This window comes from Camelus ferus, chromosome 10, assembly GCF_009834535.1.
Source record: "Camelus ferus isolate YT-003-E chromosome 10, BCGSAC_Cfer_1.0, whole genome shotgun sequence".
Taxonomy (NCBI): domain Eukaryota; kingdom Metazoa; phylum Chordata; class Mammalia; order Artiodactyla; family Camelidae; genus Camelus; species Camelus ferus.
In genome coordinates, this window is record NC_045705.1 from 38,595,963 (window position 1) to 38,612,546 (window position 16,584).

General features: G+C 41.9%; 1 pseudogene; it reads left to right on the top strand.

Annotated features, from left to right (window-relative positions):
- The first annotated feature begins 12,186 nt into the window (after window positions 1–12,186).
- LOC102512701 lies at window positions 12,187–12,744 on the top strand (annotated as a pseudogene).
- Window positions 12,745–16,584: the final 3,840 nt, after the last annotated feature.

Below are 16,584 nucleotides of genomic sequence, written 5' to 3' on the forward strand. Positions count from 1 at the left end.
ACAACCAATAAATAAATCTGAGAGTGGTTAAATAAATTGCAGTATATCCATACCATCCAATGCCACGCAGTGTTAAAAACGAGGTGGATTTATGTTTACTGATGTGGAAAGATGTGCAAGATTCTTCAGTAAGTGGGGAAAAGGACACCGGAGAGCAGTAGTATGATACCCTCCTAAACCGTTTTTAAAAGATTCTCTATAAAAATAACAAACACGGTTTGTCAGACACTCTGAGTGCAATGCTTTACATATACGAACACTTTAAATCTCGTAACAACCTGATGGGGTAGGTGTCCATTTTACAGATGGGAAAACTGAGGCACAGGGAGGTTAGACAACTAGGGTCAGATCATAAAGCTAGCAGGGACAAAGAGTTAGCATGAGAACCCAGGCAGGCTGACCCCGGAGTCTAGCATCTTAGCACCACACTGCTTTTTTCTGTGTAGGTGGTTCTGCCTACACTTGTCTGGAAAGAAACCCAAGAAAACTCCTAGTGCTAGTTACCTCCGAGAATCAAGATTAGGAAACTGACGAATGGAAGGAGCATTTTTACTTTTTCACTATATTATCTGTACTGCTTGTCTATTTTTAAGAGCATACGTTGCCTACACATACATCTATACACGTGCATGTACATACACATACATATGTATACATCTATTTGTTTAGAACCAGTCTCTAGACTTGGCCTGATGCCATCATCCACCTTAGGCCTAATGCCAGTGATATTCCCCACACTGATTTGCTAAAATCCTACTCAGCTTTTATTCATCTGTCCATTAACACTGAATCCCCTCTGGTTGCCAGGCCTGATCTCTGGACACAATGTTCTATTTAAAACCTTCCATGACTTTTCACAGCCATGACAAAGTCTGAGATCCCGGCCCTCCTAACCCAAACCCCTGGCATGTCATACACAACTTTATCCTTTGGCAACACTCAACTGTTAGTCGTTCCCTGCTCACAAGTTTCTGTCACCAGCTTCCCTTCTGTGCTGTCTCCCCATCACTCTTTTTATAAATGTTTTTTTAATTGAAATATAGTCAATTACAACGTGTCTGTTGCTATCCAGCCCCTTGACCCCACCCTCACCTGTTGAACTCTGACTTATCTTTTTTTAACTTAAGTACAGTTAGTTTACAATCTTCTGTCAATTTCTGGTATACAGCATAATGTTTCAGTCATACATATATAGTTTTGTTTTCATATTCTTTTTCATTATAGGTTACTACAAGATCCTGAATATAGTTCCCTGCTATACAGAAAAAAACTTGTTCTTTCAAGGGCTCAGTTCCAGAAGCGCCTCAGCCGGGAAGCCTTCCCCAAGCTCCTCACTGACGTCCCTCCCCATCAAGAATGAGTTTGGTGCCCCTCCTCCTGCTCCCACTAACCCTGTGTGTACCTCATCCTAGGACTTCACACCTGTCTCCTGGGAGCCCCATGAGGCTTCTGGGTCCATCTTTGCTTCCCAGGCAAATGTACAGGACCTGGCATAGTACAGATGCTCAAGAACATTTGGGACCTAATAGAATATTCAAAATAACTGCAAGTCCTGTCCTATGTCAGGTGCTAATCTTAACCCTTTACGTGTATTAACTCTCAATGAATCCTACAGAGCCTAACATGGAAGAACGATAATTATATTCCATCCAAGAGTATTTTAAAGGCACAAAGTAATTGTGTCATCTGCCTAAATTCACACAGCTAGGAAGTAGCAGGGGTCAGACCAGATCCAGGCATGTGACCCCAGAAACATGGGCTTAACCCCAGTGCTACAGCTGCCTCTTGAACAGGGAGCTGTGTCATCTGGCTCCAGGCTTAGTTCAAACTCGCCTGCAGCCACGCCACCCCTCCCCCTGCCACATCGCTTCCTAAGCTCTGACTTAGGAATGTAGCACCCACGACACATATTTAGGGGTGCATACAGATGCCATTTCGTTGCTTCATCAAAGCTCACATAGGGGAAGCAAGGTAGTGTTCATTTGTGTTACCCTGGTGATCAGCCAGAGCATGGAACCCAGAGCTGGCACTAAGGTGAGTATTTTCAGAAGGAAGAAAAGAAGGAAGAGAGATGACTCCACCAGCTCCCACCTCCTTTATACCTGTCATTGGGCGCACGCACGTGCGCTCACTCCCACACACCCACACCTACACACACCTTACACCTCTCCTCTTCTGAGTATTTCAGTTGTCAGGGGGGAAACGACTTTAAAACAGCAGCTCAGCCTCTTTCCTATGGTTTTTCTTTGTAAAGAGAATAGGATGGTGCCTTCTCCAGAATCCCTAGCTGCCTCAAAGCTCCTCAGAACTGAAACTGCAGCGCCACCTTGTGTTCAAAGACCATTATGTCACCCCAGTTGAACCAGGTAAACAGAGTGAATGTTTTCTGGTCTTTTTCCAGTCTGACAAATGTTAATGATCACACACACACACACCACATATGCTGTCATAGACACCCCACTCTTTATAAAATACCACTGTATGATGGATACCATGTGCTCTGCTTACACTCCCCTCATTAAAGTACTTCTCACCCAGCTGCTGGGAGTCTTCATGTGGACAGCCTCCAGGCGTCAGCACCAGGAACCACCTCTGCTGCAAAGAGCTGCCTAGCCCAAGGTCACGCCCTTCCCAGGGAGACCCACATACAATGACCAGCTGATGCAGTGGGGAAAGGATCTGGTGATCTCGAGCCAATAGAGACACTCCTAAAAGGCCATCCTTGCTCCAGAGCTCCCTTGAGTTGGCTGAGGCTGCCCCTGAACCTGCATGCAGCTCCACCTGGCCCCTGCCCAGTCCTGTTCCCTGTCACCTCTTCCATAGGTGCTGGACTGAAGGCTAAACCCCACCACAGAATCTGTGCCTCTGAAATGCAGAAGTATCCCTGTCTACCCATCTAGTCAAGCATTTATCGAGCCTGCATGTATTAAGGAATCAATTAGACAGAAGACCTAACTTTACTTCTGTAATCTGGAACTCCAACAAGTGTAAATGCAGTTCCTGATTCTCTCAGCTGGTTTATAGGCAGGCGAGACAACAAATAAAGCAGATGAATCAGTTAATAGTACGAAAACCTTCTCTGAGGTTCTGGAATAAATGAAAGATATAGAACATCAGGACTGCATAATCTTATAGTTTACCAGTCATGCGATAAATATTTCCCACATGGATTCAAAGAGTACATTTTGAAGGTGCTTTTTTAAGTTACAGGCAGAGAGAAGAACTTTCCCATGGCAGCATTTCATAACCCCCTCCTGGCTTAGCCCCTTTCCACACCCACAGTATTAAGGGCTTGCTCACAGAAGTAGCGGCTGCCACCGATACTCTGACCCTTAATTCAGAGACAGGTCCTGGGAGCTCCCCACCCATCTTCTCAATGTGAGCTCCTCATATCTCGCATCATGCATTTCAACATTAGGGCACCAAAGCATCTTCCCTCACGACCAGCGTCACAAATACTGATACTGTGTAGACTTTCCATACCACCGAAGGGGAGGAGAAAGCCAGACATTCTAAGGGCACGTATATTGGCACTAGTAGCTCTGAACAGCTAACAAAATGCAGAACTATGATAGCTGTGACGCTACTGAGTGGACACCCATTGTTCTGTCTAAATAGGCACCTGCACACTTTTCACTTCTGGGGTGCTTCTTCTTCTGGGAAACATCCTCCCCCTGCTCTAACCACGGTTCACAGGAGTTGTTGTGTCTGGACTTGATTCCATCACTTCCATCAGCACCGACCGCCACCAGGGAGAGACCACACCAAGCAAAAGAAATGTGGCTTCACCAGCCCCTGCAGGAGAACTGCACAGAATTTCTTCTAGGAAGAAATAAACATGTAAAGTAGTAGGGGCTGGTTTTGTTTTACTCTAAACAAGTCATTTACCTCTCTGGGCCTTTTTCATTTGCATCAAGAGGTAAAATAGTAGCCATCTGATGACCTGCAATGCGTCAGATGCTATGCTTGGCCTCTACTTACAGTGCAGCTCTTAATTCTCTCCACTTCTCAGCCAGGTGGTTATTAGTTACCCCCATTTTACAGAGAAGGAAGTAGAGGCTCAGAGAGGTTAAGTAACTTGCCCTAGGTCACACAGCTGGGAACTAGCAGAGCTCACATTTGAACCTCCTTGTGTTTAACAACAAAACACAGCCTCCTTACCCACTAGATTGGTCTCTTCATAGCCCCACACAAGTTCTTAAAAGAGCAAATGTGAAGGCCCCTCCCCACACAGCACTGCACATCACAGGCACTCAGTATGTGCTACAAGAGAATGAAGCTGACGCGGAATAGAAGATGGTCAGTGAAAACTTACTCCATGGCTGGTACAGCCCCACCCACCACCATCACGTGCTCAAATTGTTACCGAGTCTAAACTCATTCTGCTCACCGCCCGACAGGCCAGTAAATCGGGAGACGAGGTGCAGGGGCAAGGAATAGCGACTTTAATCGGAAAGCCAGCAGACCGAGAAGATGGCAGACTAAAGTCCTGGAGAACCATCTTACTCAAGTCAGAATTCAGGCTTCTTTCATACTAAAACGGAGGGGCGGTGGTTGGTTGTTGCAAATTTCCTGGTGTAGGAATTCTTTGTTCTTGTAGCTGTCCACCTGGGTCAGGTCATGCTGCCCCTGTAAAACCTTACAAAATAAACGTTATTTTCTATTCTGCAACTTGTTATCTTTATGTAAGTGCAAAAGTGTCAGAGCCTTGAGAATAGGCTCTTCTGTATATTTCAGGCTAAAGACAACATTCTTTTACAAAAGGTACAGAGATAGCAAGAGTAGGCTTAGAAAACGGCACACGGTTAAAGAAACAGGTCTAATACGGAGTCAAGGAGTCAAAATTTGTTCTTCTCTGTTACAGAATCTGTCCGTCAAGATAGTTAACCTACAGTGAATAGGGAGGAGGCAGTGTGTGCTGCCTTACCCAGATCACCTCCCACAGAAAAAGTCTGTCCAGGAGGCTTTTGCAGGTGCTACCGAGACCCCAGAGAGCCTGAGTTGTTCCCAGTCACTCCCGCACTCTGGCTGGATGAACACTCACTCCCTTTGCCTCAGGCGTGAGGTTTAGAGGCTTCCATCTCTTTTCAGCACATCCCTCCACCCCTAGAATTGATGCTTTTAGAATAAGTCATCAGTCCTTCAGTCACTCATTGTCTGAGTTTCAAGAATTTCTTCTGAGGTCTCAGGAAAGCCAGTGAGTCATCACCCCCACCTCGAACTCCTTCCAAGGCAAACCCAAAGCAGTTTCCCAAACAATAGTATTTTACTGATAAGTTTCTGCAACTCAAGGGAGTGAAGCAACTCCTAACTGGCCTAAGTAAGAAGAGGGAAGAGAATAATATTAATGGTCCACACCCAGAATATGTGACATCTGGTGAAGATCATTTTTAACACCTCCCTCCTCCATAAAATAATAAATTTCTTTTATTATTTATCATGAAAGAAAACAAATAGTCAGGATGATCAGACAAGGAATCAAGCAGTAAAAAGGAAATGTTGTACCATGACAATAAAAAATTTAAAACTTACCTAAATATTAAAGAAGGGGATTGATATAATCACATGAACTACTTTTTCTTAAAAAAGAGGGCAGTGAAGACCAAAAAAGCTTCCAAGAGAATGAACTCCATGATTATCCAAGAGTGATTTGCACAGAGAACAGAACTGAAGTAACCAAGTTCTGTTTCTTCGTCCTTCAATCACTGTGATATCTATTTTTATTTTGAATCTACTTGCTTAAATGCAGAAATATGTAGGACCACAGGGAACTGTGTCCAAAATGACACAAAACAATTCCACATCATTATGAATTACTTTCCATGAATCACATATAGCTGAGTCGCATGTGTTCAGTCCACTGACTAAAAAACTGGAGTCTCCAAATTAACTTTCATGTAAATTACATTTTTAATAAAACATAAATAACAAAAATGTACTAGATGAAGTGTAAATATATATGTGAAAACAGCAAAGGAAACCATCAACGAATGAAAAGACAATCTACAGAATGGAAGAAAATATTTGCAAACAGTGCAACCAACAAGGGGTTAATATCCAAAATATACAAACAGCTTACACAACTCAATATCAAAAAAAAAACCAAACAGCCCAATCAAAAAATGAGAAGACCTAAATAGACATTTTTCCAAAGAAGACATACAGACATCACTAATTATTTGAGAAATGCAAATCAAAACCACAATGGGGTATCATGTCACACCAGTCGGAATGGCCATCATCAAAAAGTCTACAAATAATAAATGCTCGAGAGGGTGTGGAGAAAAGGGAACCCTCCTGCACTGTTGGTGGGAATGTAAATTGGTGCAGCCACTATGGACAATAGTATGAAGGTCCTCTTAAAAACTAAAAATTGAGTTATCATATGATCCAGCAATCCCACTCCTGCGTATATAACCAGAAAAAAGAAAAACTCTAATTCAAAAAGATACGTGCATCCCGATGTTCATAGTAGCACTATTTACAATAGCCAAGACATGGAAACAACCCAAGTGTCCATAAACAGACAATTGGCTTAAGAAGATATGAGATAGATAGATAGAGATATACAATGGAATATTACTTACCCATAAAAAAGAATGAAATACTGAAATTTGCAGCAACATGGATATACCTAGAGATTATCACACTAAAGTAAGACAGATAAAGACAAATACCGTATGTTACCACTTATATATGAAATCTAAAAATTAACACAAGTGTATCTACATACAAAACAGAAATAGACTCACACACTCAAATAGACACAGAAAACAAACTTATGGTTACCAAAGGGGAAAGGGAGTCAGGGGTAAAATAGGAGTTTGGGATTAACAGATACAAACTACTCTACATAAAATAGACAAGCAATAAGGATTTCCTGTATAACACAGGGAACTATATTCAACATCTTATAATAACCTAAAATGGAAAATAACCTAAAAAAATATGTAAAACAGAATCACTTTGCTGTACACATGAAATTAATACAATATTGTAAATCAACTATACTTCAATAAAAAATACATGTGTGTGCCTATTGAAAATTTTCAACTTCCATAGTACCCACAGCAGAAGTCCTTTCTTCCCCTCCTCAGCAACCAGTATTTTGTAACTGACATTGTTTAGAATTGCTGGTTTATGGTGACAATAAAAAGCAAAGCAATTTCCAGACAGCTTTATTACTGTTTATAAATTCTCCACAGAAAATGCACCACCTTGTTGCTCACACATGTGGCAGACACCCCAACACCTCCACCCTTGGAACCACTGTTACTGGATACTGATTTTAGATTCCTGCTTTGTGCTGCAAGTCTTAAATATATTCGCTTATCTAATGCTTACAACCATCTCATTAAATGAGTTAATATACTCAGGATGTTGCCAAGCACACAGTGAGGTCTCAAAAAATGTTTGTTCTCATCTTCATCATCATCATTAATCCCACTTAATCATTTGAAATCGAGGCACAGAGAGGCTAAGCAACTTATCAAATATGACCCAACTAGTAAAGAGCAGAACCAGAATTTGAATTTAAATCTATCCGACTCCAAAAGCAAGTTCTGTCCCCAACACCATTTGGTAAACGTTCGCTGGCTGGATATTGTGTAGCAGCAAGAGAAGTTGCCTACCTGGGAGTGATTCAATCGATCCCCAAAACTTCTGTCTGCTGTTCAGTTCCTCTCACAACTAGCTTTTGTAATGCCTAAAATGCAGCCATTCACCCCTCTTTTCAGTTCTAAGTAACATTCTTAGCATTTATTAGAGTGTGACGTTAAGTATGTCTGTAATCATTGGATAAATGTGTGTCCCCCGTAGGCTGACAGCTGCAAGATGTCAGGGTGGGACCATATCTGGTTTGCTTCCAGAGTGTCTCCCACACCTTGCTTAGGTCCTAGGATATCACAGGCACCAAAAATGCCTATGTGCTGTCCAAGTGCCGGAATTTAAGTCTCCAATACTGATATAGCCCTCATTCAAAAGATCCAAGGGGCTCAATGAACTTCAATTCAGCATTTATAAAGTGTCAGGGACTGTAAAAGGAGATGCAGAGTATGACGCAAAATCGCTGCTCTTAGAAAACTTGCATTCTAGCAAAAAAGACAGGTATATACCCGACAGGGCTGGCTGTAATTTGCTTTCAGCCAATTTCATGTGCCAGTTACACAACCTAATTTCTTTCCTACACACAGTTCTGAAGTCTGTTTTCTTTCTTTTCATGCCAGTCTCCATGCTTCTTTCTCTCTTTCAGTATGAGGGGAGCTACCTTGAGACCATCTGAAATACAGGCTTAAATGGGGGAAATAACACTTTTAATTTGGTGTTTTCTTAATGTCCCTTTATTTAAAGAAGTAATCTTCATGTGATGAATAATTCAAATTTTCTCAGCCACATATTCTTCTGTTGCATAAAACAGATCCCCTTCCACAGACCCCTGGTCTATTATAAGAACAAAAAAATAAACTTCTATTGTGTTCCCCCATTACATGTGTGGATCCTTTGTTACCAGAACCGAGCCTACACACATGAAGTTGAAAACTGACAATACTAGAAGGCAGAATGAAGTAAATGCTTGGTAGAGATGTAAGTCATATGCTTAGAAAAGCACAGATAAAGAGATGATGATATTTTCTGCTTAATAATTTATTGTCCAGCATGTCAGATTTTATCCTCACAATAACACTGCTGAGTATATTTTATCTCCTTTGTATAGCTCAGGAGACTGGAGACTGAGAGTAGAAAAATTAAGGAATTTACACAATATCACAAAGCTAAGTATTAGTAGAAATGGGATACAAATTTAAGTGCCCCTTCAAAGCCCTTAATCTTTCCAAAACACCATGTTATCCCCTGCAGTGGAGTTCCAGGATGACTTGAGAGGGGGCTGGTGTATGTACTGGGCCTGGGATAATGCAAAGGATACACCAACCAAGTATCAGAGCAGCCGAGGGTATCCCACTGATATCACACTTTTTCGCAAATTAAGCTTTGCCTAAGTGACCAAGAAGTTAGACCATGATGGCTACCAATCGGAAACAAAACTTGTTTAATACATAAAGCCACTTTCTAGGGAGATAATTAATATCCTCAAGCTGAGTATGCATTTGTCCTTTTCTTCTGGGTACACAAGTCATTGGGATGATGGGCCCATCTGCCATCTGTCTGGGTAAATAGTAACTGCCAAGAATCAGGTGCTGAAACTCTTTGCAGAGTGAGGACACTCCAATATCAGCAGTTGGCTTGAGTCTCCTTGTATCAAACACATCAATTAAGGAGACTAATTAGGCTTCTGTTAGATTCCAGTGGGATTCATTAAAAGAAAATCTTGTAAGATATTTTATCCCAGAACATGTATTTGGATAATCCAGAAGAGTGATTTAATTAGGGGATTAAAAACTCATTGATGTGGATTCCAGAACGAAATTGTTTCCATCAAAACAAGGTAGAGATCGCTGTTCTGGGGGAAAAAAAAAAAAAAAAAAAAAAAGCCACACCAAGGGTCCTTCTGCCTTCCTTTTTAATGGGCAGATGCCTGCAGTGATTCATTTCTTAATTACTTTAGGTCCAAACATATAGGAGTAATTTTCATTGAGTCTTTCCTGCCATGATTAAACCATATTGATATTATAGTTTTCAATTCATAGATACACCAAGACCTCCCAATGTTGCAATGTTGGGGACCTGGATCCTTCAACAAAATCCACATTCAAGGTCATCTTTATACTGCAGTTCTGTGTCCCCCTCCCAAATTGTGAGCAAGGCACAAGCTGTGTCACATAATGTTAAAGCCAACGCAGCATCTGCTATATTGTGCTATAATCCAGAATCTACAACTGCTCCAGGCAATGGAAGACTACTTGAAATTTGTATGTACCCCACATTGCCCCAAGCTTCAGGCTTTCCCCATAAATGAGGTTCAGGTCACAGTTAACAGTCAAAATCCAAATTCCACCCTTTCCTGCCTCCATTTCTGTATGTAGAACCTCATCTTCTGCAGAACAATTGCAGGGTCTTTCTAAGAATTGCCAGAATGTGTCTCATCTGTGCTCGGGAGAAAAGTCAGGCAACCCCCATGTGGGAGCCACCATCTCTCTCCTCTTCCCACCCTCTTATCCACTGTCCAAAAATTCAGATCCAGAATTAGTGGGGACTGGATGAGGATACAAACTGAAATAGCAGATGCCACACTCAACTCAAACCTGCCCCTCCGAACCTACTACCAAGACCTCCAGGTTGGGTCTAGTCTGTCCAAGGGGGCTCCTTTTCCCATCAGGGTAAGGTCTTGTTTACAAGGATCCCCTGACCCCCCAGCAAATAGGTTTCTGATGAGCTGGACCCACCTGGGCAGTGGACAGCTGTGTCTTCTCAGACTAGTCCAGGCTGGTGAGGACTTCCTTTCAAGACGGTGGAGTAAAAGCAGCTGGAGGTCACCTCCTGGCACAGATACACCAAGACCATGACTAACTGCAGAACAACTAGCTATCAAAAAGACTGGAAACTACCAGAAAGGATTTTCTATAGCTAAAATCTTAAAGAAGAAACCACGATGAGACTGGTAGGAGGAACAGATTCTGGATATGATCAGATCCCATACCCGCCAGGTGGGTGACCCTCAAACTGCAGACTAGTTCAGGCTGGTAATGTTGCTTTCACACTCTCACACAACATGTCGTCTACCTGCATATCATTTGTCAGAGCCCACGTCATATCTTTACTGTGCAATTGATTAAAATATGTATCTCCCACCCCAGACTGTAAGCCAGGGAAGAAGTGACTGTGCATTGCACCCATCACTGCATCCTCACTGCTCAGCACAGAGCCTGGCAAACAGAGAAGGCATTCAACGAACATTCACTGAGTGAAAAGACTTAAGCTGGGAATGCTTCTTTCCCCCTTGGTCCTTCCCTGGCTTCTAACTGCTTGAGCTCTAGAAGAATAGCTAGTTGGGCCAGGAATTATTGTAATGAAGAAGAGGATTCCTCTTCTGCTAGAAAAGTGAGCTTCTGCTTAAATTAATAGACATTATCACTTACTACATGCCAAGCACCTTCTAAGCATATTTTCTCCTTTAATCCTCATAATAACCATATGAGGTAGATCTTTTTATTCCTGATCTTTCCTAGAAGAGAGACCCAAAATAGAGAAGTTAAATAACTTGCTCAAATAGTAAGAAACAGCAAATGGTAAAGCCAGGCAGTCCTGCTAGAATGTCTACCCATGCTTTGCTGTGAAAGGACTGCCTTGAATCCCTCAACTCAGAATGGCTGCCCTGCATCTATCTGGCCACACCTGAACTGGCCCTACTGAACAAGTCTGTGGAGGACAAAAGTTGAAGCCAGTTTGTTGGGAAATTTGTAAACATTATGGGGCAAAGACCCTTTGTTTTCTTAGATTCAAAACCAGGAGAAATAGTCATGGTGGTGACTGGACACAGACCCCAGCATGGCACCACAGAGGGTTTTCCTAATAGACAGTGACAGTAGTAAGGAGTCTTCTATACCACCTGTTAGTAGAAGCCCTGTGAGAGCCCAGTGGGTGGGAGAGGTGAAGCAGCTGGTTCAGCAAAAGTCCTGCCTTCACAGAGTGTGGCAGCCAGCAGCAGAGATTAAAGACAAGCTCCAACTTTTTGCAGGCAGTGTCTAGGAAGATGCTTGGTGGGTGGGAAGGAAGGTTGATATAGAATAGTCAGAGTCCCTGCTCTCAAGCAATCCAGAGACAGCCATGGGAACTCAAAAATGCAATGTGGAATGGCAGGTGAGGGCATTCAGCGGGTCACAAACTCCAAGTGCATCAGAATCAACCGGAGAGCTTGTTAAAACACTTGGGCTCCATTCTCAAAATTTCCAATTCGTTAGATCTGGAGTGGGCTCCAAATTTTGCGTTTTTAACAAGTTTTCTGGTGATTCTGATGCTGCTGGTTGGGATCATACATGGAGAATCATAACCCTAAAGGATTATATTAGTGCTGCATTGGCAAAGCTACCCACTGAGAAGGAACTGTCCTCAGGGGGTGGAGGCTTCTCTGAATCAAGAGTCAGGAAAAGGAAGGGAGCCAGGGAGCCTCCTCTGCAGTATGCTACCCGTCCTTCCCCAAGGATTTTCTCTTCCTATCATATTGATCTTAAAAGGTGCTTGCTGCATTAGTTTGAAAACAGACAAGTGTTTCTATACCATCAAAAATAAACAATGGAGGGGCCCGGGTGCCGAGGGTGCTGCTCCGCAGCCCTCGGCACCCCTGCGAACACGGCGCTGCTGGCGGCGCGAAGCGAGCGGGCCACGGTCTCCGCGCCCGCCGCACCCTGCCTGCCCCGGCGCTGGGGGCTGCGACCAGCGCCAACCAGACGCTGCGCACGGGCCGGGCTCTGCTCTCCGTGTGTAAACTCACAAACAAACATGAATGGATAAGGACAGAAAACGGTGTTGGAACAGTGGGAATCAGCAATTTTGCACAGGAAGCTTTGGGAGATGTTGTTTACTGTAGTCTGCCTGAAGTTGAGGCAAAATTGAACAAACAAGAGGAGTTTGGTGCTTTGGAAAGTGTGAAAGCTGCTGGTGAACTCTATTCTCCTCTATCAGGAGAAGTTACTTAAATCAGTGAAGCTCTAGCAGAAAATCCAGGACTTGCCAACAAATCTTGTTATGAAGATGGTTGGCTGATCAAGATGACTCAGTAACCCTTCAGAACTAGATGAACCAATGAGTGAAGAAGCATATGAGAAATGCATAAAATCTACTGAAGAGTGAAAATGGAACCCTTAAATAAACTAGTCTGAGACAACTTAATCTAGCATAGTTGTCTTAAATTAGTGGTAGATAGAAAAAAATTTTAAAGGAGCTTTTAGTAAAAGAAACTACTTGCAACAATGTTACCAGAAGAAAAATATCCCTTAACTTACTAATGGCTTTAGATAAATACTATGCATCTTTTTCACAGCACCCTGTGATTTTTAGGCTAAGCTCCATTTATAATATTCAGAGTTCCTGAAATTACCTGTGGTAAAACTAGTTATAATTATAAAAAGTATATAATTCAATGGTAACATTGTCATCTTAATTATTATATAATAGTGTAACTTGCTTACATCCATCCCTGGATTTGGGTGAAAATACTTAATGATCTTCCCACTGGAAATAACTGGCAGTAGAGAAAAATTTTTGTTAGTTGTACAGTGTCAGATGAAGAACAAACAATACTATCTAAATTTTGCAATATATTGTGTTTGCTGGTGCTATTTTTATACAGTGAAGCAATAGCTTTGCAGGAAAATAAGAAACAGTTTAATAAAATATTCAACTTATTAAAATAAATAAATAAATAAATAAACAATGGAGGAGTGGGAGCATAGCTCAGTGGTAGAGCAGAGGCTTGGCATGCACAAGCTTCTGGGTTGAACCCCCAGCACCTCCATTTTTTTAAAAAAAATTTAATAAATAAAAATAAAATAAAAAATAAACAATGGAAGGGTGAAGTAAATACAAAATATCTTTTTGTTAAGGTGGGAGGAAGAAGGAAGACTGTATCCATAACTTCTGGGATTTCAGACTCTAGATACCATGACCGAAAAACAGGAAAAGAAGGCACAAGGGAGCACAAACAGCACACAGATGAAACAGACCGAAGCTAGCCTAACTTGGTTTTAACCAAGCCTGGTACAGGCAAGTCAGTATGAGAGCTACTCTACATCAAGCAGCCCTCATATCAAGTAATATCAAAGAAACAACAGTGACTGAATGCTTGCTATGTGGCACTGCCAAGTGCTTTGCAGGGATTAACTCATTCACTTCTCTCAACATTCTCATGACTGCTATTTCTCAAATGAAGAGACCAAAGCTGACAGAGGTTAAGCATCTTGTCCAAGTTTGCACAGCTGGTAAATGAAGGAGTCAGGTGATGAGATGACAGAGCAGGAGGACACTGAGCTCACCTTCCCCCACAAACACATCAAAAACACATCTACACGTGGAGCAATTCTCACTGAAAACAAACTGGAAACTGGCAGAAAGACTCCTACAATCACGGTTATAAAGAAAGGTTTACATGGAGTCGGGTAGGAAGGGAAGAGAAGCGATCAGGTAAGAACCCCTGCCCCTAGGAGGGGACAGAGAAGAGGACAGAGACATCATAGACTTGAGATCCCTCCCTGGGGATTGAAGGATTCAAACAACATATTGGGTACCCCAGCCCCGGGGTCTGACACCAGGAAGATGAATCCCTTTAGCTGGTTTGAAAACCAGTGGGACTTACAGGAGGGCTGTAAGAAACCTAGATTCTGCTCTTGAAGAGCATGCACACCCTTGCTTACTCCTAGGAACAAGGTAGAAGAAACAGATAAAAACTGCTCAGCTTTGGCCAGTTTCCCATGACCTCCCCAGCATATGCCCCAGACAAAACTGAGTACCCACCCCAGCCCCTCTAGCTCCTGCAAAGTTCCCCACTACAGCAAATGCTGCCATTGTTGGGGAATGTGCATGCGTGAGGGGGACTGAACTGAGCTGGCTCCAACCCAGCACTGCATCTGAATAGGGTAAGGATGGTCATTGCTGGTGGTCACAGAGGCAGCAGATCAGGAGCTGTCTGGAGCTCTGACTGATGTGCGAGGATTATCGCAGTACACACCCTAGCCCACACCAGGCACACACTCTGGCCCCTTGTGCTCCAGCACTGCTCCCCTCTGTGGCAAAGGCTCAGGGTAGGGAGAGCACAAAACTAAAATGAAACCAGCTCATATCTGACCCTCAGGGTTTCTGCTCCAGCATCTTGGGACCTGACGCCACCCCCAGTAAAGCAGAGACAGCCAGTGAGCATAGGAGAAGCCCCAGCTCACACCTGGCTCTGGCTCTGGCTCTAGCCCCTCCTTCTCCAGCCACACCTCCCAACAAAGTGATAGCTGCCAGCTTACCCTGGGGGAAGATGTGACTTGTGCATCAGATCCAGATCTCCCACCAAAGCCACTGGACACACGCCAACTGCATAGGATGCTGCCATACAAGGACACCCCTTCAAGACTAGGATAGGTAACTGTTTCACCTAACTTCATACAGAAGTAGAAAGTTAAACAAAATGAGAAGACAGAGGAATTTGTTTCAAACAAAAGAACAATTTTTAAAAAAAAAAAAACCTGAAAAAACAACTAATGAAACAGAGATATACAGTTTACAAGATAAAAAGTTCAAAGCATTAGTAATAAGAATGCTAACTGAAGGTGGGAAATAATAGATGAATACAGTGAGAATTTTAACAAGGAAATAGAAAACATAAAAAAGAACCACTCAGAGCTGAAGAATACAATAATTGAAATGAAAAACACACTGGAAGGAATTAATAGCAGACAAGATGATACGAAAGAATATATAAGTGATCTGGAAAAAAGAATAATAGAAATTGCTCAATCAGAATAACAAAAAGGAAAACATTTTAAAAAATGAAGACAGTTTAAGGGACCTTTGGGACAACATCAAACATCCTAACATTTGCATTGTAGGAGTCCCAGAAGAAGAGAGAGTGAAAGGGGTAGAAATTTTTTTTGACAAAATTATGGAAGAAAACTTCCCAAACTGAAGAAGGAAACAAATATCCAGGCACAGAAAGCACAAAGAGTCACAAATAAGATAAACCCAAAGAGATCAATACCAAGACATGTCATAATTACAATGGCAAAAGTTAAAGAGAATTCTAAAGACAGCAAGAGAAAAACAAAGAGTCACATATAAGGGAATCCCCATAAAGCTATCAGCTGATTTTTCTGCAGAAATTATGCAGGCCAGAAGAAAGTGGCATATTTATATTATTTGTGATATATTTAAAGTAGTGAAATGAAAAACCTGCAACCTAAAATACTCAGCAAGATTATCATTCAGAATTGAAGGAGAGATAAAGAACTTTTCAGACAAGCAAAAATTAAGAGTTCATCAACACTACACAAATCCTAAAAGAAATGTTGAAGGATCCTCTCTAAGTGGAAGAGAAAAGGCTGTAACAAGAAGTAAAAATTTATAGGACAGGAAAAGTCCCACTAGTAAAGGCAAATACATAGTAAAGGCTGTGAATCAACCACTTAAATTAACTAGTACAAAGGTTAAAAGACAAAAAAAAAATTATAAAATCAACTTTAACTACCATAAACAGTGAAGGAATAAAGTGGAGATGTAAAATATGACACAAAAAACACAAAATGTGGGAGAGTGGAATAAAAAAAAAAGTAGGTCTTTTAAATGAGTATCAGTTTAAAACAAGTAGATAAAGTTATAGGTCAACATATATGATTCCCATGGTAACTACAAATCAAAAACCCATGATACACAAAAACTAGAGAGAAAGGAACACAAACATTCCACTAAAGAAAATCATCAAATCACAAGGCAAGAAACTAAAAGAAAAAGAAAAGAAGAGAGAACTACAAAAACAACTGGAAAACAAGTAACAATATGGCAGTAAGTACCTATCAATAATCACTTTAAGTGTCAAGGGACTTAACACTGCAATCAAAAGACATACCATGGCTGATTGGGGGGGAAAAAAAAGGACCCAGCTATACGCTGCTCACAAAAGACTGACTTCAGAGCTAAAGACACAGACAGGTTGAA